The 14,597-nt window shown below is 41.8% G+C and overlaps 1 protein-coding gene across 3 annotated transcripts in view; it reads left to right on the top strand.

Annotated features, from left to right (window-relative positions):
• GRM3 (glutamate metabotropic receptor 3) overlaps window positions 1-14,597 on the top strand; it is a 114,930-nt gene that overhangs the window by 35,319 nt on the left and 65,014 nt on the right. For 2 of the 3 annotated variants that reach the window (XM_064443720.1, XM_064443728.1), the window contains exon 2: window positions 3,625-3,734. The exons of the other annotated variant lie outside the window; for it this stretch is intronic. The gene's annotated coding sequence lies outside the window, so the exon portion shown is untranslated. The remainder of the gene's footprint in view (window positions 1-3,624; window positions 3,735-14,597) is intronic. 3 annotated transcript variants of the gene reach the window in all.

The following is a 14,597-nucleotide window of genomic DNA, read 5'->3' as shown; positions in this document are numbered from 1 at the left end:
GCTGGCAAAAAGTTCAGCTTTCCTTTTACTCAGCTAAATAAGTGAAGCCACATTGCTGTCCTCCCTTAAAACAGGCTCACCCGTCCCCTGGTTACTGTATTAGTCCTTTCCCGCACCTACTCTTATTTCAATTATTATTTTCACAATAACACACGGATTATTCAGAAGTTTTAAATAGTATACTGTGCAGTAGCACCAACATTGTCTTGCATCTGCAAAAAATAGTCTTTCTGTCTATACCCTGGATGTTGCATTCACTGATTGGGTGCTGCATGCACTCAAGCCGGAGCCACTGTTCTTTTCAGCAAAGGAGCTTTCAGCTTGAGCAAAGTATGAGGAATTTCTGTTAACACCTGGAAGCTTTAATCCTGGAGACCTCCTAGGAAGAGACACACAGTTTTTTCATACAGTAGAGGATGCCCAGGAGCAATGTGGATGCAGCTATTAGCAAAGCAAATTCAGTGCTAGGGTGCATCGGGCAAGATTTCCCTGGCAGAAGTAGTGAGGAGTGTGTTTGTATATTACTAATAAGATAAATATTGCCAGTGAAAAGTCCTAGACAATATAATCTGATTGCCCATATCAAGAAATTACTGGAACAGTCCCTGGCATAGTTCTGACCTGAGTCATGGAGTTCTTTGGAACATGACATGGCCCTGAATAATTCCTAGACATGGCTTGGGACTTAGCACATAGTGGGGACCATTCACCATACACATTTTCAATGCGGGCACTCTGTTTTAGAGGCTGAGAGAAGTTAGCTGTATGGTGCACACCACTGTGGGCCTAATGATCTCATTGCCTGAGAATGATCCCATGTAAATTTTATTTATGAGGCTAGACATAGCTATTGACACTAGTGTACAGCTCCTTGTCTGAAGGACTGCATGGTTCTGATCATCTGTATTCATGACAGAAGCACAAAGGTTGCAACTATAGGTTTTAAACAGTGACAGACACCAGAATATGATCATCCATATCACTCATTTACTAACACAGTCCCTGGCCCTTGAGTTTTGGCCAAGATAACTCTCCCAGGACACCACCTGGGAAGAGGCTGGAGGCTATCTCAGCCCCAGAAGCATTCACAGCAGACCCCTGGGGTATGACCATCCAGTGCTGGAGTGCCAGACATTTTAGCTGGAAGGGCACTGGCACAGCTGTGTCAGGTGGTATCCAGACCAGAGAGTGGGCCATGACCCATCCTATTTGCTAAGATAATTGCAGACAAACTGGATCAGATGTAGTGAATGGCTATCTGGGTGGTCAAGAGAATGCAGAATTAACTGTATGAGAGATTTTGAACATTTTCGAAAAATCCCCTTTATACTCAAAGGGAGTTTTATGTACAGAAACTGTCCACAGCCCCTGGGAATTTCGTCCTCAATTCCTTTAACTGGAGCATCCCAAATGATTTCAGCTGTCACATGTCATGTCTGAGAGACAGTGAGCTTTGACACAACATGTACCTTCAAATGGATGCAGTAATTCTCTGGGAGGCAATGACAATTGCTGAGCATGATTTCCCTCCCAATAAATATGAAAACTCCACAGGCAGCAGTCAGAAGATATTTACTCTCCTTTAATACACTTCATATGAATCCCCTTCTTTCCTCTGTCCCTCTGCTGTCTCCTCTCTCAAGGAAAGTGCCCAAGTGGATAAATTCAGGGCTTACCCCTCTGAAAAACAAAGGAGACTATAGTAACAAAGGCTCAAAACCACGAACATCTGTACCTAGATAGGGTCGTATCGGGTTTGCAGATATCTAGTCCTTATTGCTACTGTGTCACTCAGTGTCCATTGCCAGCTATTGACTGTTATCCAACACAGACAGTTCCAGAGATAGAGGGAAGGACTCCCTATTGGCATATGTATAAAGCCTACTGCACAGAGTGTTTTGCCATGTTAGAGCTCCTAGTTATACTTACATAATGCTTAAACCACATTATTTGTCACAAATTCAGGTATCTCATCTGAGGAACCAGGGAGAGAATGAGAAGCACTTATCTGCCTTTTCCTTTAAGTGCAAAGGAAAGACTCAAACCTAGTCCCCAGTCTGGGACACATTTAGACCAGAGGTTTAACAATGCAAACCCCTCTTTGCCTGGGGACCACCGTCAGTTCTTCCTGCTCTGATGGTGTCTGAGAAGAAGCAAGTGAAGTACATGCAAGCTTTCGGAGAGGAGAGAATACATGCAGAGAATAATCAATGCCATGGACTACAAGGGTGCAGAAGTGCCTCCATCCACTTCCCTACAGCTCTGAGGAAGGAATCTCAGGACCAACCCAGCCAGCACCTTGTCCCCCCAGCAGCTGCAAGCACTCCCTGCTCAGTGTGCCACCAGTCTGGCTTCTCTTCTTGGGCTCCTGATTTTTCTCTGTGTATGTGCAGTGACACACTGAGTACTGTGAACCAAGAACCAGTGGCTTTGGACTTTTGTTACAGGTGCTTCTCAAACATGTTTGTCCACTCATTTCCTTCCCTCCCCACACCCCAATTAACAGCCAAATGCTGCTAATTTATACAATTTTGAGATATCTATATACTTCTCAATTCGTTCATTTCACAGTTGTGTTCTAAACAATGTATCTTCTAAAACCTTTAGATCCATAAACCAAAAAATAATCCAATGAAACAAGTTATTATAAACAGATATGTATGCTTGAAAATAAAAAGTATAACATGAAATGCAGGTAGATTAAATAGAAGAAAATCCGAATTTATGGACTTTAAAAATATACCCGAACTTACTCTCACAGCCCATCAGTGTGATGAAAGGACTCCAACTTATATCACCAGTGGGGAATATGGGACTTACAGGGATGGAGAAATGTGTCTACAATCACACTTGACAAAGAACTGTGAATTCAGTTGAGATTGTCTGATCATCATCTCATAAGTTAGTCATGATTAGAGAAAAAGTCAACTAGTACAGCTCTAGGAGCATGAAATAGATCTAAATATCCCCTTAATAAGCCCACTAAGCCATGTTCCTTCAATATGGCACAGCAAGAGACACAGGGAAAGGACCAAGGAAAGACAAGCCTGGTCAAGATGATTTTCACCCATCTAATCTCTGTAAACTGTAACACTGCAAGTGTTTGCTGCCAGCCAACACAAACCACCAGCACTGGCCATCTCAGAAACAATCAGTCCCTCATTCAAGAAGGAAAAGCAAATGGGTGTTTAAAACTCCCTGCAAACTGCTCTGACCTTACACTCCTTCATAACGGAGCTTGTGTATTATAAAAAGTGTTGTTTAAAGAGAGATTATTGGCTTGTTGAAGAGCATGCCCAACAGAACCTCTGGGAATAATAAGGAAGTGTTTAAAGCAGATTGCTTGCCTCATTTAGATGTGTCAAAAAGCTGATCCAAAGACACCCAGGAACTTTAAAAGGCGCTGAAGCATGCCCATCCATTTCTAGTACTAATAGGAGCTGAGCTGTTAATGCTTTTGCATGACATCCTGTAAGAAAAAGCACTGGCATTTGGCTTACTTGGGAGAGATTTCACCATCTGTTATTGTAGAGACCCAATAACGATATAAAAAACAAATAAGTGAAAAACCCTAACACTGTCACCATTTCAAATTTAGTGAGGTCTTAAAATATTCCTGCACAGGTAGAGGATTTTGCTGGAGGAGAGGCAACACAGCAACGGGCTCAATTACATCCGAGTTTCCTGTGTAAGATCTGTCAAGCAACTCCTATCATCACGTCTGTTAAGTGAGTGTGAGTAATGGGTTTTATTTAAATTCATGTGGTATTTACTACCTAGACCCAGACAGATAATGGACAGATAGCAGAACAATGATCAGCAAGTGGCTACCACTTAATTCTTGTATTATTCTGCAGCTTGCCTGCCTTCATCTGTCTTCCCTTCTGAAGAAGGAAGCACGTTCTTTCTGTCTCAGATGGAAATGCAATGGCCTATTATGATTCATTGCAAGTTTTCCATTTTCCATCCAAAATCATGACAGTGATAAAAAAAATAAAACTCCACAGTATTTGTTTCCAAAAGCATTCAGCTCCATGTATATATGTTCAGCTTTCTGCAATTGGATTTCTTATCCCCAAAAAGACACAGTCAATGACTGAAGCCTCTAAGTAGCAGATATAACATTTAAGTTTATTTGCCTTACCAAAAACAATAGGTACTAAGCATGGTGGTAAAGGCAGAGCATGCTAAGAAATATTGAAATAATCTGTTGACTTGCTGCAGTTCTATTGATTTCAGAAACACAAAGAGAATTTGTTGAACAGGAGTCAAAAAAACATTAAGTAGCATCACGTGAATGCAGTAGTAAAGCATCCTACACACTCTCATCACTGTCAGCTTCCTGCAGGAAGAAAATATGTGTTCAGCCCTGAAAACTACCTCTTTTCAATACAAGTATTGGTAGGCATCCATTTGCTCTAGCTATCTGAATTCCTTTGGGTTTAGTGAAGCTGTCAAAACCTTACAAGTGTGAATGCTGTTGTGTAAGTAAAATTAATGACGCCTTTCCTGCTTCCCATATTTTAAATCTTTAAATGACTCTTATTGCTGGGGGAAAGGGGAGGAGGAGAGGAGGCGCTGTCAAAATGGAATAGTAAATCTTTTGGCATTTAAAATCTTAGACCCGATTGACCTCATGACGGTGCTTCAGACCGGCATTTATCTTGGTGTTGTAAAGCAAGCGAACTATCTTCACCCAGGCATGAATCCCACTTCGCAATCTGTTGTAAGTAACTAGGGTATGAGGCTCAAGTGGAACACTCCAGTCAAGCAAGTAAACATCAAAAAACAAACAAAAGCATTTGCATTTGCGGAAGTATTAAATGTATTTATAGTCTCCCCTTTGAGTATGTGTAAGTGTTGGAGTAAGCAAACAGTCATTTCAACATATTTGCAAGCCAGTTATTAAATAATATGGAAATATATGAGTAATTAATATCAACAGTGACTTGTGCTTGCCAGACTGGTGTGTGCTAAGGTTTTAGCTGACGCTTGTCATCATATGGGGTCACAAACTAAGAGTTATTTGGGGAGAGGGCTTCCTCAGTGTCTGGATCCCCAGCACATTGTGGGCTGCACCCCGAGCTGCAGGCTGGCTATTTTCAGAACAGTGAGGAGGACTTCCCAGCAATACTCTGCTTATGGCTGCAAGATGAAGGCTGGCTTCAGAAAGCAGCGTCAGCCTGACAAGCACTACTGCCTACATGCTGTCTGTCTATGCCAGTGGCTCTATCCCAGGGTAATTTAGACTCTGTTCAATAGAGGTTATTGACACCCTCATATTTCAGCTGCCCATGATATGCTCCTTCACAGACATTAGAAAGGCCCTCCAGAAACCACTTTAGAGGAGGAGCCAGACCCAGATGCTTTGAAAATCCCACGGGATTTTCCTAAGGAGCTTGCATGTGCCCAGAAAGGAGAGGGAGCCCTGGGAAGATGGCTCGCTTATGACTTTTTCTCCACATGTTAGCAGCAGAGATGACCCCCACATGCCTTATTTAACTGTTCTTCCATCAATCCATTCAGACAGTGCAGGTGATGTAATTATCTGAAAAGTATCTCCTGTTTTATCAGAGTGTGTGCTCCAGTTCTTGCTCAATCCACCAACATACTTTCTCACAATGCAGAGAAAAATCTTTCCTTGTAAGATATGTCACAACATTGAAGTTAGGTCTCTGGCATGTTGCCAGCACAGTGAAATCTGTCTGAAGCCTGGAGAAGATGGGATTCATGTTGCTATCTAATGGGACCAAACTTTTGCTGCCACCAGAGGCATACCTAATTTACCTCCATGCAAAGAAGAAGAGAGTGTACTCACTGATTAGATTACTAATCACTGCAGGACTGTGTAGCACATTACAGGCTTTAATTCTTAGAATGCAAGCACGTAATTTTAAAAAGTAATATTATACCTATTATGCCTATAGGCACAGCGAGGTGGGCCAAAGAAAGAGATGAGACCGGAACCGAGTTACAGTGCACAGCTTTACTTACTAGACTGGAGCCCTTCCAACAAATGTAAGGGGATTTTGTATAATATATTGTAAACCCAAAGCCAATTAAAAAAATTTCTCATGGATTTTAATGAGTTCACCCCAGGAAATATGGGGTATACATGAGTTTTCCTAAGAGATCTGGGAAAGTCAGACTTTAAATTAGAGATTGTCATAAAGTTAAAAGTCCTGAAGGACACCTTCACAGAAAATGTCAGGATTTTCTCCTTCACATAAACAAACAAACAAAAAAATATTCATGGCACTTTGAGTGGTTCTGATCTAATGTAGTAGAGCTCTTCTCTCTTGGTTTTTCTACTGGCTATGCAGTCACTTCCCCACTGAAATTCATAACCTTTCTGGACAAATAGCTTTGTAAAGGGTTAATGTGGCCAAAGTGGTCTAGTTTAAGTGAGGCAACATTTGTAAAGAGAAATGGGAATTAAATCATTTATTAAATTACATGTTTCTGGGGACAAAACAAAGCTTTGGATAATGAAGACCTAAGAAAGAATTTTGGTAGCCTAAATGGTGTCTGCTTTTTCCAGCCATATCAGTCTTATAACATTAACCACTTCTTCTTGCATATGGACTGGGCCTCTAGCTTCCTGTTCTCTTAGTTGTTCTTAGACACCAGTAATCTCCAAGTGTTAGATGCTGGCACTGGAAAAGAAGTAATCTTTGCTGCTCCTGCCATTGATTCATGCCATGCATTGTTTTGTCCTCAGCTTCTCATTGGTAAAACACAAGGAACGGTACTTACTCTCAGTCATTAAGGGATTTGTATGTCGTGGAGAAGTACAAAATATTCTTCTTTATGAGTTCAACTAGTGCAAAGGAAAGAATTGTTCACAACTCCATGAAAAAAAAACTTCTGAGTCTAAAGGTTAGGTTTTCAAAGCAGAGAAATAACCAAAGGAAAGATGAGGCGTGTTGCAGTTCTACTTCACTGTTGCCTTGCTGAGCCATCCAGGATACTAACAATCCCTGAGTGAAGATCATGCCGTTACTTTAGACTCATGGTATGCACTGAAGCACAGCTAGTGCTCCACTGTTATCGTTTCCTGAATGTTGAAAGCAGCAAGAAAACCCACGTGCATGTATACACATATATGCTCATTGCTACTCTTAGGCTGACGGAAATTCTATAAATTGCTAACCTTGTCTGGAACTGTATTGCTTCCAACCAAACATCAGCACATTGCTTTAAGCAGCATATCTAGGAGCTGAAAATGGGTTCTCTGAAACAGCAGGCTTAACAGCTGAAAGCAACAAAGCTGCGAGCCTCCATGCTGGTCAGCTGATGAGTTTTTAATTTCTTCTCTATGGCTCCTAAGATGCAAGAGATAAACAGGAACAAATTCATAAGTTAGTCCTGTCGACCTTTAATATCGGTGGAGAAAGTCTGCACCTTCTATCAGAAATGAAAATAATCCATTGGTGTAAATATATGGACCTCTAATAGTCATCTTAATATGGTCCATGTACTCATTTTGCAGATGTTTGTTCCTTTAGTCAGTATGTTTACAATGAGGACCTACCCACATTTGCAGCAGTCACCAGGAGCACCAGCACGCACATGGCAAAATTTATTAGTTCGCTTGCACATGTGTCAGGTAAACAGCTGCCCCAGAAAACGAATGCAGGTATGTCCATATACCTGAAGACAAGATCCAGCTCTACATCACATGCAGATATCTATTAAAGCTCTCTGACTTTCTTACTATGCCTGTTCAAATTCAATGTACTTTGTACTAGATCCATCAAATGAGAAGGAAGGAGGAATTTAATTTTTCCACTTGAAAAATTATACATCTTTGTGTTTCATTTCTCCACCTTCCCACGCTACAGTCATATTTAATTTAAGATCTTAAGTGGTTCTAAATAAGGTCCTAAGATTCAGTTTAAGTACAAAATATTCATTCAGGATGAATGGATAATTCTGAATAGCTGGAAGAAAAGAACAAAAAGGTTTTAATGTTAACAATGGGCCAGATCAATCAATGAGATAGCTATGATAACACAAACGAAGTCTCTTTCACTGGTACTTAATTTGGTCATTGCACTGCATGGTGTTTTATTCCCCATGATTACAGTCCTATTTCAAAACAGTCTGTTGGTACAAAAAAACTCATCTTTTGAGCCTATAATGCTTCTGTCTCAATGAACCAGTGGAGCCAGTCAAAGTTCTCATGTTGATTCTAGCGGATGCTGATTCAGCAACTGACAGAAATTCTTGAGTTCAGCTTGAAAAATCTATGAGTTTTCTCTCAGTGTAAGAGACCCTTTCTGGGGTGCCTGTTGCTAAATTTGTTAAGCATTTCCCACGTGTGGCTCTCTCGAGCCTTAGCTGAATGGCAATGTAGGGTGTGGTCTGCTTGAGGCCCAGTTTAAGGTGAGCTGAGAGTGGGCTGAGGACAAGAAAGTTTCAGCCAGGACTGGTGTAAGAGGTGCAAATGGAGATGGAAGGACTGCTGCTTTGCCATTTAAAAAAATTCTAGCAAACTTTTCTTCAAAAAGCAATTCCAGTTGCTTATGTTTTGAAGCAGGACACTGAGCGAGCACAAGAGTCATTTGGTTGAGACTTTTCTTAACCTCTGAGAATATCCTGGAGCTTGGCTGTTACCAGCCCTTCAACATAATCACTGCTTATACATACTCAGGAAAACCTTCTTAAGAGATCAGTAACTGAACCCTTTAAAGAGTCTGTCCTCACTGAAAACACGTGAGCCTCTCAGCTCTCCTAGTGCCATCCAGAATAATCTCGCACAATAGTGAAGGAGACTGCATTGCTTCACAGTATCTGCTTGGGACCAGCTTATCCATGCAAAGAAAGACAAGAGCACAGAGGCAAAGCCAGGATTTTACTGCAGTTGCTGTTCTCAGTAGCCAGCCATGGTGGGACTGACCACCAGAACAGTCTCTTCTCTGTTGTCAACAGAGTCAGGTAGAATGAAAGAAAAAAAACATGCCACTGAAATGCCAAGGGCATCCAAAGTGTCTTGCAGTGTACTAATAACTTGGGGTTCTAGAGTGAAGAGGGGGAAGACTTGGAAGAGGAACACAAGGCAATTGCATCTGGGAACTAGGAGTGGGATACGTCTGAGAGCTGCTGAGGGACGGAGCTGAGCAGCGATCGATGAAGGGAACAGTTCACAGACTGAAGAAATGGAACTTTTAACATTTGCAATCTTATTGTGAAAAGCAAACTTCCTACATGCAGGCATCCCAACTACAGAGTACCAAGTTAACTCACCAAGCTCATGCAGGACTAACTGGAGCATGCTGTAAAGATAATAAAAGCATTTATCTGTCATGAATGCAAGCTTATAGATGGATAGATCATTTGACCTGTGTGACTGTATTATGGATTTGCCATTAGCTTTCATCTTTGGCCATGCTGACAGAATCAAAAAACATATTTATTACACTTGGTGGGTTTTAATCGACTTTGCATTTTCCTATGAGCAGAGTTGGAACATAGATAATTTGCAAAAGACACTGACAATCTTCCAGCTTATTTATATTTTTCAAAAAAACAAGCCAGGGAGCATATCACAGATGTATTCTACTGTAAAGGCTTTACCTAAGATTTGAAGGAGAATAAGCTAGCATTAGCCATAGAAGAGAGAAATATACTGTGCAAAAAAAGCTTATTCTCTGGGCTTCATGACGAAAACAGCTTGAAGCCAGCAAATCAGTGATTTCAGAATGAAACTGAAACACTACCCACAGAGAGAATGGATTTTCAAAACGTGCATTCTTCCTATTTCATATGGTATTGTCACTGAAATCGGGAATAAACCTCGTAACACCAATGTAGTGTTAAAAGGTAGACATTCTTCATTCATGGCCCGGTTGCACGGGGGATCGCTCCACCTAACGTGCGTACCATGCGCACCTTTTCCATGTGATTTATATAAACCAAAAATATACATATTCATCTTATTCATACATATTCAATATTGTTCTCTTTGGTGATTGGCACAAACTTACCCGCTTGACATGTAAACTATTGTACAGACTCAGTTGTTCTTTCCCATTGTTCTCTTTTGAGTAGGTGGTATTACTTGGGTCAGTGGTCCATGAGTCAGTGGTCGCGATCTCCCCCTGCTGGAATTACCTTTTACCTGCTTGGCTCTTAATCTTGGCAGTCCTGGTCAGTTTTCTCAGTCTACTACATGAAACCACATTTTGTCATCCTCTTCTGACAGAAGCACATTGTCTATTGTTTCATTCGCATCAACCTAGAGACTAAAATACAGATCAACGAATACACTGATTTGTATACTCCATGTCCCCAGACTTAATGTCCAGTTGTGTAGGGCTGTACAAGGAGTACAGCAACATCCATGGTTGGTTAATTCCATCACCCTGGTTACAGTATTGCTCCTTCTCACAGGGGGGAGTTAGTGCTAAGACACAAAGTCTGATGTTACCAAGGTCTGATATCATACAAATGTGACAGAGGGAAAGCTTTTCATTTATATCAAGAAGCTAAGAGTGCATGAAGGGGAATCCATCTTATCTAGACATCTTTGTTGTAGATGTCTGCATGTGAACTAACTGACTAACGTGGACCTCATTAATATAGTCAATAGAGTGTAGGATATGATTCAGCCTAAAATGATGCCTCCATGTGGTGAAATGAATTGCATGCTGATCTTTTTTGTCTATGCTGACCTCATTGACTAAATGGGAGTCTAAAGACTTGACATGCAGAGAACTCCTTTGTCTGACTCCACAGGCCCTCTTCACTGTCAGTGGAGAGAAATAGATTCAGTTGGGTCCGATTGATTTCATCCGATTCCAATGTCTAAAATAATAATTCTATAATTGACTCCTTCCAGGAGTAAAACTGTGCTGTTGGCTTACATAATAATAGGTGAGATTTAATCGTTAGAGCCTGGGACATTGCAAGGATAGAGGAGTGCTCATAGCATGCACTGGTCTTTCAAAGGCTGCTTTCCAAATAATAGGGCTTATGCGACTACACTGTCACTTCCAATAAAGTTTGAATGTTAGCCAGTTTCAACAAAATTGTACAAAATACTGACTTCAAAGACATTAATTTGTTACAGGTTTCCTTTTGAGGAAAAGAAGGTGGCCAAGTAAATGAATGGAGAACAAGATCAAAATCCCACTGAAAAAGAAAGGCTGAAGAGTGAGCTCAGCCACAATATCAGACACCAGAGAACACTCCCTGGAGAAAGCCACAGGAAAATAGAGTTTTAATAAGCTCCCTTGTTCACATAGGCTATATCACTGTTGTAGCCTGTCTTATATCAGCTGGAAACCACCAGGCAACTTATCTGTCTTGGGAAAAATGAAAGCCCTGGCTTTATACAACGTCAGAAAGAAAACACACAGTGTCTGAGAGTGGGACTCACGTGTCATCTGGGGATAGCCTGGGTTTGAGTGAAATCAGTGGAAGTTTGGCTTTGAATTGAGTAAACCCCAATTTCATGCCTTGTTTTGGAGAGTAAAGCTTACAGATAGAGCACACTAAAAGCCTTCAGTAGCTTATCCAAGACAGCAAGAAATCTTTAAGTCAGAACGACAGACCATCTCTAACACCTGTTTCTTCTGCATGAGATACCGTCATATTGCAGGTGAAGGTGCCTGTTCTGTGACCCACCAGGATGTACTGAAAACATGCAGCCTGTCATAAAGCAAATGTAGGCTGTTACTCAAGTATTGTCCTCATTTTATATTAGAGAGAGGCCATAGGATTTACCATTTTAGATGTTGTCACCTGCTTTCACAGGACTTCCCTGTTTTGCATGTATGTTTTTCATTCCTGTGTGTAATGGGGAAAGGCAGAGGATTTTGGCCACACTGATTTTGCTTTCCTGAGAAAAAGTGTGCCAGCACCCTCCATAGCCAGTCAGCTGGGCCTGAGCCCTGAAGGGAAGGTATTTCACCACTTGCTGCCAAACTGAGTGTGATAGTCCTAAAAGCGCATAATGTCATTTAATTTAAATGCAGTTCTTTTCCCCTGCAAACTGTCGTGTAGCTTAGAGGTCTAAGAATTTGTCAAAGCTGCCATTCTGCCCTAGAAAATTAATTTCAAAATTTCCCCTCAGAATTCCTTCACATTTCCGTACTTGTTCTCCTTCAATAATTCCTCTCTGCCTAGGCGCTGTCAGTGAGATCCTCAGAATTTGTCCCCAGGCTCAGCAATGGCCTGACCTGCGGCTGAGCTACTGCTGGTGCGTTGCCGCTTCCAGGGCTGCTGATTGCTTCCTGATTTTTCTCCTTGCTCAAAGACACCTCTGGAGTTCATCACCTGTGAGGTAGGGTCCTTCTCCTCTCAGAGCCATGGGGCTGGCACGGCGGGTAACACCACAGTCCGAGCCTCCCCCCACCCATTTGTTCCTCACACATCTGCACGATGGGAAGAACAGATGTTCTGCAGAGATCACTCTTCTCCATCATATTCCTGCCCCATGAAACAAGCTGCAGAACAAGAATATGTCCTTTAGGGGAATGCAGCCTGGATCACAGTCTGGCATGTAAGATTCCTAACCTACTTTCTCCGTATGCACCCGGTCTTGTGGCTTCTCAGTTCACATTTTTCAGTCACTGTTTGACAGGAGGATTTGGGGCAATCATCACAGAATAATATTCATTGCTTGCCTGCTGCCACGTGGACAGTTCTGCTGGCGTTCCTGTGGTCAGTAGAAATACTGGCTGACATGGAGCTTCTCCTCGATCAAAGCCAGAAAGTGCAATCAAAGCAATGAAATCCTCACCTCTGGATCAGTTTTGTTAACAAATAAAAGTAGTGACTCTTGGCCAATTCCTAAATTCTTTAATGGAATTATTATTCATTCATGCTGGCCTCAGTGAAATTTAAGATACAAGTATTAATCTTAAATTGTGATGAGAATTGTAATAACAAGAAAGCTTGTTATTACAAGGCACACAGGCCACACAGAAATAATATTCAGCCCTGGCGCTCCCAAAATAAATCAGATCTAACTCTTCCCGGAGTGAGAGAGGAGTACATCCATAATGTGGACTGTACCTTCCAAGAAATAATAAACCTCTATACAAACAGCCATGCAAAACAGTTTTAACTCTTCCTTGACCAAAACTCTCTGTCTGCCTCCAGTAAGGGATGACAGGAGCACAGTTAAGACCTAGATTCATCCTGCTTAGTTTTAGGCCTTTGAGGCAGTGAGGTTAGGATTGTTTTCACCGTAAGCTTTCCACAGTGGATTTCATCCCACCCAGGACAGCAATTGCCATTTGAAGGTTCCTATCTCCATCTATCCATTGTAAAGGAAATCAAACAAGGAACCTCACTTTAGATGTCTAAAATTAGATATGAACCTTTGTTTTTAATGGACAACTTTGGAAGTTGTCTTATCTCTCCTAATTTTCATCCAGGCATATTACCTTTCCTGTATAAGAACAAAACAACATCAAAGATGGAAGGGGGCAGGATCAAACAAGGAAAGGAGGTATGTTTTTGCCATGAAAAAAGGTGTTTTCCTGGCTAAGCTCCAGAATCCCATTTCAAAGCTCTGAAGGTCACTTGGTGAATGCTAACAGTTTCGTGGGTTCAAAGGGAAAATGTACAAGATAAATCTATTGCTGGTTAATAAATTCATAAGAAATCACATCCAGCGTAGGAAACCCCTGAGCTGTAAATTGTTGGAGATTGGGATTGTGTTCGTGGGAAGTAGCACAATGCACTTGTTCAATTTTCGCTCACTTTCGTAGGCAGCAGCTTTAACCACTGCCAGAGAAGGATATAGGGAAGGTGGACTGCTGGCCTCATGCAGTGTGGGTGTTCACAGTCCTTTTACAAATTAAGGTCCAGATTCTCTGCTAGTGTGCTCGTGTCTTCCCAGTGAATCCAGAGACACCACTTTCCACAAACTGTGAAACAAGACTTAATTCAGTAAAGTCTTACAGCCCTGCGCTTTTTGAACAGTGACTATGAGGTACAGAGAACTTAAATTGCTCTCCCACGTCTTGCAGCAATCCATAGGGATACAGCAAACTAGAATTGCAGCCTATGTTCAAAGTAAACTCACAGCCTGCCTTTCTGAGGCAGGGAGTTCCTTAGGAAGGCATGTGGTCTTCATGCTTACTAGTCCAGGGTGTATTTCTTCCCCATGAACTTTTCCAGTGACCCTGAGCTTATGCAGTCATTTAGCATCCACATTGGCCAGCACCAAGCGTTGAGCAGCTGTTGAGCAGCTCAACAGTATCTTGGCAGAAGAACCCCCTGCCTTCGTCTGTTCTGAGCATGCACCCTACTGCCTACCCACGTGCTCCCTCCCTCTGTAACAAAGGAGACAGTGAATGGCCATCACCCACACCCTGCCTATGTCCCCATGAAAATAGATTATGAACAGAACAGCTTTCAGCTCCTGGCAGCCAGCAATGGATGGTTCACATCTGCATGCCTGCCTTCTTGTCATTCTAGTTTTTACCCAAGATTAGGGAGCCACCTCACTGACTTGCTTTTATAGGCAGGTTGACCCCCAGATTACATCTTCTCATACAATTGACATGATCCGAAACATACATAACTTCCACTTTCCCAAGAGTAAATCCACTCCTGAGATGCCCAGCTGCAAGCAGAGC

The sequence above is a fragment of the Phalacrocorax carbo genome, chromosome 1 (assembly GCF_963921805.1).
Source record: "Phalacrocorax carbo chromosome 1, bPhaCar2.1, whole genome shotgun sequence".
Classification (NCBI taxonomy): Eukaryota; Metazoa; Chordata; class Aves; order Suliformes; family Phalacrocoracidae; genus Phalacrocorax; species Phalacrocorax carbo.
The sequence above is the reverse complement of the archived record's forward strand: the minus strand, read 5'-3'. Positions and strand labels throughout refer to the sequence as shown.